The sequence below is a fragment of the Oryctolagus cuniculus genome, chromosome 5 (assembly GCF_964237555.1).
Source record: "Oryctolagus cuniculus chromosome 5, mOryCun1.1, whole genome shotgun sequence".
Lineage (NCBI taxonomy): Eukaryota > Metazoa > Chordata > Mammalia > Lagomorpha > Leporidae > Oryctolagus > Oryctolagus cuniculus.
The window spans coordinates 149384743-149400066 of NC_091436.1; the positions used below are offsets into that span (position 1 = coordinate 149384743).

At 43.5% G+C, this 15324-nt stretch overlaps 1 long non-coding RNA gene across 11 annotated transcripts in view; it reads left to right on the forward strand.

The window, feature by feature from the left end:
• LOC103349704 (uncharacterized) overlaps window positions 1-15324 on the forward strand; it is a 451983-nt gene that overhangs the window by 336737 nt on the left and 99922 nt on the right. For 9 of the 11 annotated variants that reach the window (XR_011388772.1, XR_011388767.1, XR_011388768.1 and 6 more), the window contains one exon: window positions 12510-12652. The exons of 1 other annotated variant lie outside the window; for it this stretch is intronic. This is a non-coding gene — a long non-coding RNA (uncharacterized lncRNA). Of the gene's footprint in view, window positions 1-12239; window positions 12318-12509; window positions 12653-15324 lie in introns of all 11 variants that reach the window. One more of the 11 variants, XR_011388773.1, reaches the window with a different exon arrangement.

Here is a 15324-nt window from a genome sequence, read left to right on the forward strand (position 1 = left end):
GACAGCTGGAACTCTATCCTGTGCTCTGATGTGGGATGGCAGCATTGCAGGAAGCAGCTTAGCTTGCTGTGACACAACAGATCATATTTTTAGTGTTTTTATAGACAGGAAGTGGTGAATTAAGGAATTTAACACCAGGAAGTGGACACAGATTAAGAAAATGGCAGTGGCCATACTCTTTGAATGTTCTACACCCATACTGGAATTAATGAACGGAGATCATTGGGACTGCTGTAGCTTATGGCCATATGCATTTCAGCACTAAAAATATTTTGTATTTTCCTCATTTTTACTGGGTGTGTAGAGTGAGCATTTGAGTTCCTTGAGCAGGTCAGTGGGCCAGACCAGAAGTGAACGATCATTTTGGCACAGGCTGTGGTCAGGCAGGCACTGCAAGTGACTGCCAGGTTAGCAAGATTGTGGGCTCTGGGTTTGAATCCCGGCTCCACTACTGATGTAAGTTACTCAGCCCCTCTTGTCCTCTCTCATTTCCAGTCTCTTGAACTATATTCTTATGGAGATAACATCAGATAGTCTATATAAAATTCTTCCTCTGTAGTGCCTGACACTTTCAAAATTCTGAGGAAGTCTGAAGGACTATCATTATTACTTGAAAATGCTATTTTGTTGGCAATTATTAGCTTCCTGTAACAAAGCAATCCATTGATTGTTTGCTACTTGCTTGGCCTGTCTGAAAAATGTCTTTAATTGGGTGATCTTTGCTTTGTTGCGTAGTGGGGGTGTATGTGTGTGTCTTGGAAGGCCAGCACTTAGCCCATGCAGATGGAGCTGCCCAAACACAGTCTTTTCTATGGCAACTGAAAAAACAAAAAAAAAAATAAAAGTGGAAAAATTGAGGTTACATAATTGCTGGGGATGGACTAGGAGGGGCACAGGGATCATGAGGCTTTTTTTTTTTTTTTTTTGTGGGTTTTGGTGTTCTCTTTATTGAAGGTGTTGGGTAAAGATACTGAAATCCCACTGAGTAAACTGAACAGGATGCTGTTGCTTGCCTTGAAGTGAATAAATTGGTCAGAAGCGCAAAGGGGAGGGAAGTTGAGGTTTAATGGAGGAGGGTCATTATTAATGTTTCCATGCTTGTAGCAGTTTCAAAGTTGGGAGTTGAAGTAAGGTTGTTGGTTGCGGGGAAAACAGCCCACAGACATGCAGACATGCCTGAAGTTTAGTCTCTCAGTCTTCATTTTAATCTGAAAATAGGGAGCTGAGGCTTCTGAATCACCCAGAAAGAGTTGCTTCATAGCTGTGACAGTCCCACCGCTCCTAGCTGCATGCTCACACGGTGCAAGATTTAGAAAGCTCCACCTCTCAGACCCCAGTTATCTGCAGAGTGTTTTCCTAGGGAGAAGAAAGAATACTACAATTTTGGACTTTTTTTTTTGGTAAAAAAAGAAACCTTACCAAAAGAATTATATTAATTTCCCCCCAACCTATGTATCATCAAAACCATTAATATCTGATACACAGGTGCTGTCTTTTCCTGCCATTCATAAAAAAATCTTTGTATATACTTTGCTGTGTCTCTTGTAGAGGGAATAATGAGTCTTCATTTATTTGATTGAAAGGAAGGATAGACTTTTTCAGTGGAGACTAGCCCTCTTGATTCTAGAACAAAGGTAGATAAAACCATTAGCTCCATCCAGCATACCATATTTAAGGCCACATTTGTGGTGTTTTTTTTTTTTTTTTTTTTTTTTTTTTTTTTTTTTTTGACAGGCAGAGTTAGATGGTGAGAGAGAGAGAGACAGAGAGAAAGGTCTTCCTTCATTGGTTCACCCCCAATATAGCCACTACGGCCGGTGGGCTGCGCCGATCTGAAGCCTGGAGCCAGTGCTTCCTCCTGGTCTCCCATGTGGGTGCAGGGCCTAAGCACTTGGGCCATCCTCCACTGCCTTCCTTGGGCCACAGCAGAGAGCTGGACTTGAAGAGGAGCAACCGGGACAGAATCTTGCGCCCCAACTGGGACTAGAACCTGGAGTGCCAGTGCCACAGGCGAAGGATTAGCCTAGTGAGCCATGGCGCTGGCCACATTTGTTTTATTTTTAAAAGTTAGAATAGTTTGCCCCTTCAGAGACCCAACAAAGAATATAAAGCTGACTCTGTCAGTAATGATTTGAGGGTAAAGAGAGCATGGAGAATTGAAATATGTAAATTCTCCTAAAACCCATTCAAAAACCACTTCTCCTTAAATGTGTTAGTCGAGGCAGGGAGATGCGAAACCAACTCCAGTGGGTGCATGTGACTGAGGGCACTTGGATTCAGCAGCTCTGGATTCAAATCCAGCCTCTCTCCGTTTCCCAGTGAGCACTGGGGGATTTTTTCCTAACTATGCAAGTTCTCCTATCATCATTTGTCCAGTGCTGAAGAAATATTTGGTTCTTGTGGTTGTTGTTTTAGATGAGATGCATGTGATGATTTGTATCTGTTAGACACGTCCCTTGTGTTGTCTGAAGGGGACAGAGGAAGCCCATGCAACCAGCTGCCTGAGTAAATATTTGTCATTCATTCCCAAATTGTCAAGGGCAGACTGTCAACCAGCAATCCTCATTGTCTGATCTCCCTCCACTATAATCCCTTAGAGGCCCCCAAATTGCTATTAAAAGGTAAAAATCAATAAAAGCAGAACATTTCTACCTTTCTTATTCAGTCTTCTCCATTGGGGGATATTAACCTAATTTTGATCTGAAATGATAAACAAGTGAGTATTTTCTTTTTATCGTTTCTAGGAATTCTGCATCACCATTATCAGTCTTTAAAAGCTGTGGGAGCTGGGCATCCCCTTCATTGCAATACCAGCCTCTTACAATGTCGCAGTAGGAAACAAGATTAGAAAATCTGGAGAAGAAGTGGAACTCTGACAGTTTCCTTTAAACTAAGGAGTCTGGGTCTTTTGTAATAGCTTTGCTCCACGTTTCTGTTGTACCTTGCTGCACCTGGAGCTTGGATAAGGAAAGTGGATTTCTGTCTTCGTCTTTGCCTTATTCTCATTCAGAGGAGTAACTTTCCTAATAGAGTTGCCTAAATTTTTTGTTTGTTTGCATTCTCTTCATTGAAAAGAGAGGTGAACATCTCATTGCTTTCTCAGCTGGTTTCTGTTCCAAGCAGTAATGAAAAGTCATCTATTCTTAGTGGGTGCATCAGTAGTATGGTGTACACAGCATCCCTTCCTGCAAACTCCACATTTCCACTGCCTGCTAGAGCCTTCATTTCTCCCAGCCTTGTCTATAACCTAGCCCCGAGCACATCCTTTACAATATCTGGATTGTTGATGAATTCTGAAAGCTAACTTAATAACTTATAACATTTAGCCATGAAAGATCAGGGACATAGTGAACTAAGGAAAAATGGTAGGTATGGTATAAATATTTATTCCAGCAACAGAGTGAAAATTTAGCCAGGAGTCAGGCTTGGAGATGTAGCCTTGTCCTTGCTATTAATTACAATTACAGATGTTACAGTAACTTGGTTTTGATGGAGTTCATACTCTTACTTATGGAATAAGAATTTGGGTTGAGTCATCATTATGACTTCTCTCAGCATTGTCATTCTGTATGTTTAAATCTAATATTCTGTCTATAGTTTAGTTGTTTGTTTGGGATTATAGTATTTGGTTCTTGTATAACCCAAAGAAAAGCACATGTTATTCAACATTAGTCATTTCCATTGACATGTGGGATACTCAGGGTATGTAGTTTTCTGCCATTCTCGCTGGTGTGCCCCACCCAGCAGAGGGGAAGGTCAAAGCCAATTTCCTCATTAAAAAAAAAAAAAAAAAAAAAAAAAAAAAAGAAGCAGAAGTATAGAGGACTTGGTCGTGTCTTTTAACGGATTTTTGGAAAGAACAGTCTACATAACTTAAAGCCAGTAAGCTCAGTTCAAGACTAGAGGTTGCTATGGAATCACTTCTTTTGGAAGCTTTAAAGATGGAATCATCAGATCAAAATGTATTTGGCTTTTCTCTGAAGGCAGGAGGCTCTTACTTGCCCTTCTGACATCTGTCTCTCAAACATAGCGATGCTTAGATGCTTCTCCTTAAAAAAAAAAAAAAAATGTTTAATTATTTTAAAGGCAGAGTGACAGAGAGATCCTCCTTGCACTGGTTCATCCCCAATAGCCACAACAGCTGGGGCTGCACCAGGCCAAAGCTGGGACCCCATCTGGGGGTTCCATGTGGAACGTGCCATCCATGTGGGTAGCAGAAACCCACATACTTGTGCTGTCCTTTGCTGCCTTCCCAAGGTGCGTAAGCAAGGAACCAGATTAGAAGTGGAGCAGCTGGGACTCAGACCAGTGCTCACGTGGGATGCCAGTCTTGCATCTGCTTAACTCAGTTAACCCATTGCTTAACCCATGGTGCCACAACACTGGTCTCTTGATACTTTTCTTTAATGTAAACTTCCATGGATAACTCCATGGATTCTTTTCGGAATAAGTATAGGAAAAATATCTACGTGCTTTTGAAACCCAGAAAGCCGTAGTTGGAAAGCAGAACTGTTCCCTTCGAAAGCTTTACGTGTAAGCCTGATCCTCCAGAGGGTGAACCCACAGTGAACGATACTATCCTTGTTCATGTTTTAAAATAAACATATTCGTAGACTTGTAATTGGCTCCTGATGAACCATTCGTGGAGCCATGTAAGGCATGAGCTTTGCGTTGGTATGGAACCAACAGAATAAAAGCTGTTTATGACCTTGTATACCTTTCCAACATAAACCCTGTTTCTGGAGTCAATCATTTTTATACTAGTTTATGTGTAACATCACATGGGAACTCACTCTTCTACATTTCATCTGATGGGATTGTCAGCGAGGCATCCCTGTCTCCTCATGGCAACGTTCGGGTTATCCCTTTACGTTCCAAATGGGCGTAAACCAGAGTTATGGTGCTTTACGCTCGCCAAGGGACAGCATTTACTCCTCTATCATCTCCAGGCTCACCATATTTTTTTTAACACTCTTTCAACTTTCTACCTCCGTATACAAATGTATCCTTTAAATGAATGCTTGTATTAAGGAAGCAGCAAGTGTTTCTTGCTCATTATAGTTTATCTTTAACCCTCATTGTTTTCTCCCACTTGAAAGAGTTCACTTCTGTAGAGGATCCCATGGTGTCTTGCTGTCCACAGAGATGCTTTTTATTGACCAGCTCTCAGAGGATAGTAATGCCATACATTTTTTATAATATTAAAGATGTAAATATTAGCATGATTATATTCATTTCTTTTTTGTGCATTTAGTATATCTCATAAGAGCTGGCCTTGGATTTTCATAATATAGGAAAATTATTTTTCTTTTATTTATTTTTTTGACAGGCAGAGTGGACAGTGAGAGAGAGAGAGAGAGAGAGAGACAGAGAGAAAGGTCTTCCTTTTGCCCTTGGTTCACCCTCCAATGGCCGCTGTGGCCAGTGCACCGCGACTGGCACACCGCGCTGATCCAAAGCCAGGAGCCAGGTGCTTCTCCTGATCTCCCATGCGGGTGCAGGGCCCAAGGACTTGGGCCATCCTCCACTGCACTCCCGGGCCATAGCAGAGAGCTGGCCTGGAAGAGGGGCAACCCGGACAGAATTCGGCACCCCGATCGGGACTAGAACCCGGTGTGCCAGTGCCGCAGGCAGAGGATTAGCCTATTGAGCCATGGTGCCGGCTGGAAAGTTATTTTTCTTAAGGAAGGGTAATATCTGGATGTAGGAGATTGTCATCATTTTTTTAAAAGATTTATTTATTTATTTGAAAGGCAGAGTTACACAGAGAGAGAAGGAGAGGCAGAGAGAGAGAGAGGGAGGGAGGGAGGGAGGGGGAGAGAGAGAGAGAGAGAGAGAGAGAGAGAGAGAGAGAGAGAGAGTCTTCCATCTGCTGGTTTACTCCCCAACTGGCCACAATGGCCAGAACTGAGCCAGTCCGAAGGCAGGAGCCAGGAGCCAGGAACCAGGATCTTCTTCCAGTTCTCCCACGTGGGTGCAGGGGCCCAAGCACTTGGACCATCTTCTACTGCTTTCCCAGGCCACAGCAGAGAGCTGGATTGGAAGTGGAGTAGCTGGGTATCAAATCGACGTCCATATGGGATGCTGGCACTGCAGGCTGGGACTTTACCCGCTACGCCACATAACTGGCCTCATCCCTGATACTTTGGAAGGTCAGAAAGATTAACTGGACACACTTGACATAGAACAATGTTTCTGAACTTCTAAATCAAAGAGATTAGCGTTTGACCAAATAGCACTTTTAAGAGACAGAAAAAAATTTTTAAAATAATTTATATTGAAAGGCACATGCACAGACACACACACATGGAGGTGGGGGCAGGAAGGGAGAGAAAGAGAGATTTCTCATTTGCTGGTTTGTTCTCCAAATGCCTGCAATGACTGGTCTGGGCCAAGCTGAAGGCAGCAGCCTGGAACTCAATCTGGGGTCTCTCATGGGTGTCAGGAACCCAAGTACTTGAGCCGTCACCTGCTGCCCCCTAAGGTGCACAGTAGCAGGAAGCTGTAATTGGAAGTAGAGCTGGGACCCAAATCCAAGCACTGTGAAATGGAAGGTGGGCATCCCATGTGCAAGTGAACTGCTAGGACAAATGCCCATACCCGCTTTTAGTTCTTTTCCAAAAATTGTATCTGTATCTAATAGATAATACGAGGGTAACTCAAAAGGCTCGTAGAAAAGTGGGATGAAATGAAGCGTTTATTTCGGCACTGAAGAAACCTCCTAAAATTCGTAGGAAACTTTTTCATGACACACACATTTTTCCTTGAGCTTTTTGAAGCCCGCTGCCATCCCTGCTCCGTTGTCCTTTGACACGCCCTCTTCCTCATGAGCAGTGTCCAGTGCTCAGTGGCTATGCTACTTGACTCCAGTCTGCTTTTCAGGCAATGGCCTCCCCAGCTCATCCTTCGGGACTTTGCCCTAGAGGGTGCATCACCCGGTGGGAGGGGGAGATGCCAAATTGAGAACATGGGGTTTGAATCCCAGCGCTTCAAGTTTTCGCATCAAATCACATCGCCCCTCTCAACCGTAGTCTCTTAACAGATTTAAAAAATGCAATAAACACACTGGCATTGGTTTTCATCTGTGATACCATGTGAGTAAAAGTGTCTTGTAGGGCAGGCATTTCAGTTTATTCCTTGAACGGTGTCTCTTGGTTGATTTGGTTCTGCAGTGTGTTCACCTAGGCACTTGTTAATTTCAGTAACATTCTCTTTCCTTGTCATCTGTGTAGGTGGTACATTCTTCCTTTTTTTGTTATCTAATATCAGAACCCTTTGGCAAGGATAATTTTAATTGTAGATTTAGGGTACAAATAACGAAGCTATTTTGAAGTTAGTAAATTGAGGCAGGCGTCGTGGTGTAGCAGGTTAGGCCACCACTTGGGATACTTGCTTCCCATAGCTGAGTGCCTGGAATCACGTTCCACTTCCGCTTCCAATCCAGATTCCCGCTGATGCTCACCTTGAGAGGTAACAGCTGATGACACAAGTACGTCTCACACATGTGGGAGACTTAGGTGGATTTTCTGTGTCCTGGCTTTGGCCTGACTTAGCCCAAGCTGTTGCAGGCATCTGGGGAGTGAACCAATGAATGGAAGATTTCGCTACCTCTCTGTGTCTCCCTCTCTCTAACACTCTGCCTCCCAAATAAATCCATGTGTCTATGAGTGTGTATGTGTGTTAGTAAATAAAAATGACAGTATACACATCTTTTTTGAAATCTGTGTCCATTCTTTAATCTTATAGGTTGCTCACTTAGAAGAGGAGAGAATACATAAAATTTGATTTTTATTGGTTTATTTATTTACTCTATTTTTGTGTCTTATCATCCTATAGAAATATCTAGGAGGATATCAAGTTCAGTAGTCATAGTGTTCACCATCTGTTTCCAAAGTGAGGAATACGCATCATATTATACCTTCATTTATATACATGACTTTGTCTGCTAGGTCCAAACTCAGGGGAAAGAGGTAACTGTTCTCTTTGCAGATAACGCGCTGCTAAAATTATACTTTCTATATTCCATTTCCTTGTATAATTTTTCTTACCACCCCTTTTTCTTGGTACCTTAATGTACTTATTGCAACAACCTTCTTGATGTAACAAAATATGGAACTTCTCCATCAGGAAAGGTTGGTTGGGGTTTTTTTTGTTTGTTTATTTTAGAAACTAAATATTGTTTTGCTTTCTTTAGTAATTTTTTCCATTCAGATCTGATCCATTACAGAAGCGAATGAAAGTAACCAGAGACTCTTAAAACACCGAAGTGAATCACAGCAATCTCACAAATTTTGTTGGGAGCAATAAAAATTTAACAATAATGTGAATTATCCATATACTAGTGGCTTCATACATATGATTTCATTTACATTTTACCAAAAGCTTTAGCTGTGTTGAAGATGACTGTGACAATGACCATTCTTCTTGGACAGACAAGGAAACTCTCTCAGAGTGGCAAGTAAGCTGACCACAAAGATAAGAAGCCTCGATGTGTGTTCTCTGGCCACTTTGGTGCATGAGGTTTAAAATAGGTTTTTGGTGTGATCCTACGGGTTTTGGTAAAACCAGTATGAGTTTGGTGAATGTGATTATTAACTTGTTATACTTTCAATGGTTTCCTGTCCTACAAGAATATAATCCTAATCAAGGATCACTATCTGCTATGCCATAGGCCCCAAATAGCCATGAATTTATTAAAGTGATTTGCTCAGGAGATTTTTTTTTTTCATCTTCTGCAATGTTCTACTAAAGTAAAAACTTAGAAGATGAGCACATATCAAGATGATGTTGTGGCCGGCGCCGCTGCTCACTATCTGCCTTGTGGTGCTGGCACACTGGGTTCTAGTCCCGGTCGGGGCGCTGGATTCTGTCCCGGTTGCCCCTCTTCCAGGCCAGCCCTCTGCTGTGGCCAGGGAGTGCAGTGGAGGATGGCCCAAGTGCTTGGGCCCTGCACCCCATGGGAGACCAGGAGAAGCACCTGGCTTCTGCCATCGGATCAGCGTGGAGCGCTGGCCACAGCGCACCGGCCGTGGTGGCCATGGAGGGTGAACCAACGGCAAAGGAAGACCTTTCTCTCTGTCTCTCTCTCTCACTGTCCACTCTGCCTGTAAAAAAAAAAAAAAAAAAAAAAAAAAAAAATGATGCTGTAAGCCTTACTCTGCCCATTATTAAGTATCTAAGGTGTTCCACACATACTTCTGTTTGCCTTACCTACATTAACTTTCTCACTGCACATAGTATGCTGTGGGCCAGGCACTGGTATGGACAAAGAGGCTGAGGTCCCAAAGCCAACGTGGGCTGCAGTCCAGCGTCTCTGGCTGCTCAGCCACCCTACACTGCAGCCCTTGAGCCTAATGAGTTAACGACTTGTAGCTCCCTGAGGACCTTCACTTTGGCCTTGGTTAAGTCAGGAAATATTTTCATGCGTGTGTATTTAATTCCAAGCCTATCGTATGTTTTCATTAAAGTTTAAGGAGTTCACATTTTTTAGGGCCGTAGTTGTAAAACCTAACTCAAGGCGTAGTGAGAGGAGAGGGGAAGATTTGAGTCACTTGGAATGCTTCGGAGAAGCTCCCTGGGCACTCTCCCAGGAACGCAGCTTTCGCTGAGCGCAGCGACCCTGCATGTTTGGAGAAATTGAGAGATTCTGTGTCTGTGTATGCATGTGCTCTTGTGTCGTCTTGGTCTTCAGCTTGACTCACTTATGGTGGGAAAACACAGCTTGGGAAAGAGGGAAGGGCAGAAGTGAGGGAACACCTCGTGTGTTGCTAAGATCCAGAGTTCTGATGTCCCATGCTAATTTACATGGGATTGCTACTGTTTTCTGTTGAAGGTACATTTTCCTTTATATTTAAATGTATCCCATCTTGAGAATCCTTTTAAGTACAGTGATTAGAGGGAGGAAGTAATACAGACCAGTCCCCCCCCTCCCCGTTTTAACTTTTGGGATAACTTGAATGCTTCTTGGTGCACTCGCACACTTTCTCAAGAGGTGTTTATTAAACACCTGCACGCCAGTCCCTAGGCTCGACCCTGGGGATGTAAGCGAGATCAGAGTCTGAATCCACCCTCCAGTCATTTGGTTTCTGGCGGAGGAACTGTCCTGTCTCTGGTTAGTCCCAGGGCAGTGTGGACAGTGCTACGTCAGCGCAGAGCAAAGTTTTGTAAGGGCGTAAAGCAAGGAGGAGCTCGCTCCTGTGGTGAGGAGCAGACGTTTTAGCTCAGTCTTTTAAATGACCAGTAGTGTTGGGGAGAGGAAGGTGGGCTGGGAGGGCCCAGGACACCACGTGCATAAAAGCCCCGAAAACTGCAAGGATCTCACAGCTAAGATTCCCAAACGCTGCAGCCAGCCTCGTCTACCTGCAAAGGAAATGGCGCCAACACTCACGGGCCCCTGGCCAGCGTCTGGTTGCTGTGGCTGCTGGCGGCTGCTGCTTCTGCCTCTCCCCCACCTCCTCCTCCTCCTCCTTCCTTTTTCTGTCTCCTCCTTCAGTGTTTTCTAGCTAGCTTGATAGATCTGGATTCTAGGTAGACATTTTCCACATCAAGCCTTGCTCATCCCGAGGGAGTAGGAACAAACTGTGCTGCTGTCTCTTATTTATGATTCTGTTCTTTTCCTATGCGTTCTTGTCAAGAAATTCCATTTTTCTGCCCTTCTTTTAGACTATGTGGCCATATTACTGCTGCTCTCAGCTGTTTTGGGAGCCATCTGGATAAGCAGGGCACATGAGTGTGGAAGCTCCTCTGTTTGGTGCCTTAAATTTGCTAGTTTTGGGGTACTGGGATAGAAAGATGCTCACGTTTAATTAAATTGCATTTCTTGGGAAGCTCCTAATGCTGCCTGACGTGGTGTTAAATAGTTTGTGCCTATAAGAGACATTGCAGATGGCTAAGATAAGTATGAAGTGTGTTTTATGTGTTTTGACTTACTGTGGCCTCAATTGCATTATACAAAATCCAGCAGACTCGTCCATCCTCATTAGAGAGATGAGTGATTTTCCTGCTGTAATTCACAGATCCCACGAACAACCTGAGGACAGAATTGACAGGTGCCGACTAATAGAGTTTATTTGATAGTCTCCAGGACTCATAGAAATTTAGTGCCCACCAAATTTACTCTGCAAAGTGTATTTTCAAATCAAGACAATTTTGCTGACACTGGCTACTGCAGCTAAGCACTGAATTTTGATTACTAACCCTGACTGGTAAACCAGATGGACCTACCAAACATGATTGTCTAAGATCTAAGAGCATGTTGCCAAAACATTGTCTGAGTGCACTGCCAAAAATAAATACATGTACACACACACACACACACACACACAGGGCAGTTGAATGCACTGTCCACAGTGCTCTGATTCAGGGAAGATGGAAGACGATTTGGAGATATTTCGTGAGCTTTGTGTGTATTCCAGAAAGATTCACTTGAGTAGACCCAAATACATTATTCTTGGAACACAATAACCCAAATTTGTTGTATAATTCATTCTGTGATTAAATTCTGTAATTTATTTAATAAGCCTAACAGGTAATGTTTAATGAGTAAATTTGGTTTCATGAGTTTAAAAAATTGTGCATCAATGATCCATCAGTATACAGAATAACACTGCCATGTGGATGTGGATTTGGTTTTTCTAATCTTGTCCCCTATCTTCTTGTACGCTTATCTATACACCCTTCCTTCTCACCCTCAACCTCTTTTGGTCCATGGATAGCACTCAGAGAGAAGGTTTATTACACTGAAGATGAGAGTTCTGCTCAACATTATTTAGTCGTTTCTAGAATTCTGCCTGTTGCCGAATGTTGCCATTCTCTGCATGTTTTCCTTCTGGGACTGACCTGCACAGGATTTGGGTTTTTAATACATTCCAGTGGGCATAAGTATATTGGCTAGTAAAGGTTTCCTTAATTGACCTCATTACAATAAAAATAACCCAGTCCCCTTACCAGTCATTTATCTCCTTTTTAAAACCAGAGATTAATAACCTAGTCTTCCTTCCATCACGCTGGTGAGAAATTCTGCCAACAGTGGTTTATGAAAGCAGCTTTGGGATTAGCTCTAGAGAGTGGCTAGAATTATAACAACACTAGATCCTCAATTTTCTTCTAAATTACACTTGGAGATTTTCATAACTTAAGGTAGCAACTTCATATTCTCTGCTCTGTTCATAGCATATGAGGGTGTAGCCATAAATGAAGGTCTGTTCAAATAAAAACTCCTTTTGGATATTTTCTTCTAGCCTGAGGACATGTCCCTGCCTTTCCCCAGCCGCTTTTTCCTGCTACCAGGACTTGGGTGTGGAGTGCACTGAATAAACGTGAATTCTAATGTCAGCTGGAAATCCGCACTACACCGGGCGCTGTGGATGGTCTTCCCAGGGAGGCCTGGCCTGGACTTCAAAAGCTGTTTCCTCAGCCTGACAGGGCAGGGCATGTTCTCCTCGGGCTGGGCAGCCACAGCTCTATCCATGTTCAAGACTGTACCTCCTTTTCTGCCCTTCTCTTCCCAGGAGCTGTTGAGTCCAAGTATGACTGCCAAGAAAGAATCCAGGAAAGCCAGCGCCCCAACGTGCAGCTCTGCCCGTAGCTGCCACACACGCTTTAAAACCCAAAGGAAGTGAGTGGGGAGCAGTAGGCAGAAGGAGCCAACCAGGTGAGCAACCACATCAGTCTGAAGCTAAAGTAGCAGGAAGGGATCCTTGGCAGTTCTGTGGATTTGGCAAGATCTGGACGTGACCTGAGCTTACACTAAATTACCTTGTAGCCAATGTTTTTTTTCTTACCAAACACTGTAAATGGGATGACTCCACTGAGCTCTTGGGCTGAGGACAGATAACTGCTACATCAAAGGCTGCTAATTAGTCTCCAGGTGTGATTGAGATGAAGGAGTGGCCTCTTCTTTCAGGAAAGGGTTAATCCCCCCCACCATACCACCCCCATCTCCGTTTCCCCTCCCCTTGGGAGACTGTCTTTTGTTTCAAGCCAACTGAAGATTTACCCAAGTTTTTCTACATAAAGTCAGTTCACTCTACACAGAGTGTTCAGATTTGGGTCTGTGTAGGCGTGCATCTCCCTAAGAGGTGGCCAAGGCTCTTTTTCCTCTATAAAAATAGAATTTTCACAGTGAAGTCTTTGAGTCCTCATATCTAGAAGCTTCCTTCTAAGTGGAATTAAATCAGACTGCTGTAATTTGGGGAGGGGGCATATTTTGGTAATTAAATCACCAGCTGGGGCTTTATACAAAGTTGTGTCTTGTAATAGGATTTGTCAAGGTTCCATTGTGATTCAAAATGAGTTTTACATTTCTGCCCCTTGCCTTCCTTTCCATTTATGCTAAAAGCCATTACTATGTGGAAAGAAAGTATTTTAATGATAGCAAGATGTCATTTAAAACCTCTTCTGCTCTACTGGTCCTCAAAAAACCATATAGAATATCAAAAAAGGGAGTTTAATCTGGAAAACAACTCTTGGCAGGGTTTCTCAACCTCTATGCCATCACTGTTGGGGCTGGTAATTCAGTATTGTTGAGGGGCTGTCCTGTGCATTCTGCAAGGTTTAGTAGCACCCTGACCTCCATCCCAACAGATGCCAACAGTATCCCATTAGCTCCAACTTGTGACAACAAACGATGTACCATTGGGGGGATAACATTGCCCCCAGTTGAGTAGATTTAACCAAGTAGAAGAAGATAAAGAAAATGGTGAAGATGTAGACTACAAAGCTACTTTGTTTTTTTTTTTAAGATTTTATTAAGCTGTTATAGTTTCAAAGAAAGTAAATCCTAAGGAGAATGGGGTCTGCCAGTGGAATTCCCATTTAGCTGCCAATTCTCTATCTGCTGTTGTCTTGCTGTTTTGTATTGATTTTGATGCCTTCATCAGTTGAAAAGTTCCCAGGTGTTGGTATGATGAAGGGGATGGTGATTCTGGAAACTTTGCAGTGCATGTTTAATGAAGGGGGAGAAGGTTGGGGGCAGAGTAGTTGGAGAAGAAGATTCAAATGAAGCTCATGTAAGACTTTAATAACAGAATGCGTGAGTTGAATGAAGAAACACCCACATTACACTGTAATTCAGCAGTTTTATGAATGGGAGGTCAGATGCATGATTTAAATACAGGTTTCATTGAATTCACTGTCTTTTTTTTTTTTTTTTTTTTTTTTTTGACAGGCAGAGTGGACAGTGAGAGAGAGAGACAGAGAGAAAGGTCTTCCTTTGCCGTTGGTTCACCCTCCAATGGCCGCCGCGGCCGGCGCGCTGCGGCCGGCGCACCGCGCTGATCCGATGGCAGGAGCCAGGAGCCAGGAGCCAGGTGCTTCTCCTGGTCTCCCATGGGGTGCAGGGCCCAAGCACCTGGGCCATCCTCCACTGCACTCCCTGGCCACAGCAGAGGGCTGGCCTGGAAGAGGGGCAACCGGGACAGAATCCGGCGCCCCGACCGGGACTAGAACCCGGTGTGCCGGCGCCGCTAGGCGGAGGATTAGCCTAGTGAGCCGCGGCGCCGGCCTGAATTCACTGTCTTAACAGTACTAAAAATTGTCTAGAATACAGCGTGCTTTCTGTTTAGGATTGTAGTTGATTCTGTTTTCACTTGTCTTGCAAATTTACCTGTACCTCTGTAGTAGGATGTTTGAACTGCGAGGCAAGTAGCATCATGTCACCACTGATTTAACATTAGATGTCCTGTTGTCTTTATTTCACATTTTCTTTTTTCCTCCCACCCTGTTCTCTGCACACATGAACGTAAATGCTTGCCAGGCACGTTCTGGCTTTTTTTCTTTTCTCTTTTGCTTATTTTCCATCCCCCCTGCTCTTGTTGTCTTCCCGTTTCTCTGGCTATAGAAAGTGTCAGGTGGCCTTGCTGGCATCATGTCACCTTTTTGAACTATATTTCCCAGGGACTTCCATTTATTATGCTTCGGGCACTCTCTTTAATACTATATCTCTCTGAGGGATAGTTAATGATCTTCGCAGCAAATGAAGGTGAACTGTAGCCACATTATTGTTCTAATACAGCCAACAGTATGGAACAGATTGGACTGAGCTTTGAACAGCTGGGGCTGGCAGAGTGAGTCTTGACTTCTCTCGGAAGAGTTCCAGATCTGCCAAATCATCAAACTCGAAGGGGAAAAAGGGACAAGAAAGGTTACAGGGATAGTGGTTCCTGCAGGTGCTTTGTGCCTTTGTGATCCACCTTTGTGAAATGTTCACGGGTTTGTGGACCTGGCAAAGTATAGTCATTGCTGCAGACGAAACTGCTCAGGAGTCTTTTATTGTGCATGTGTAGGCACGGAACACATGATCAGGTTGATGCTTTGTTGTGAATA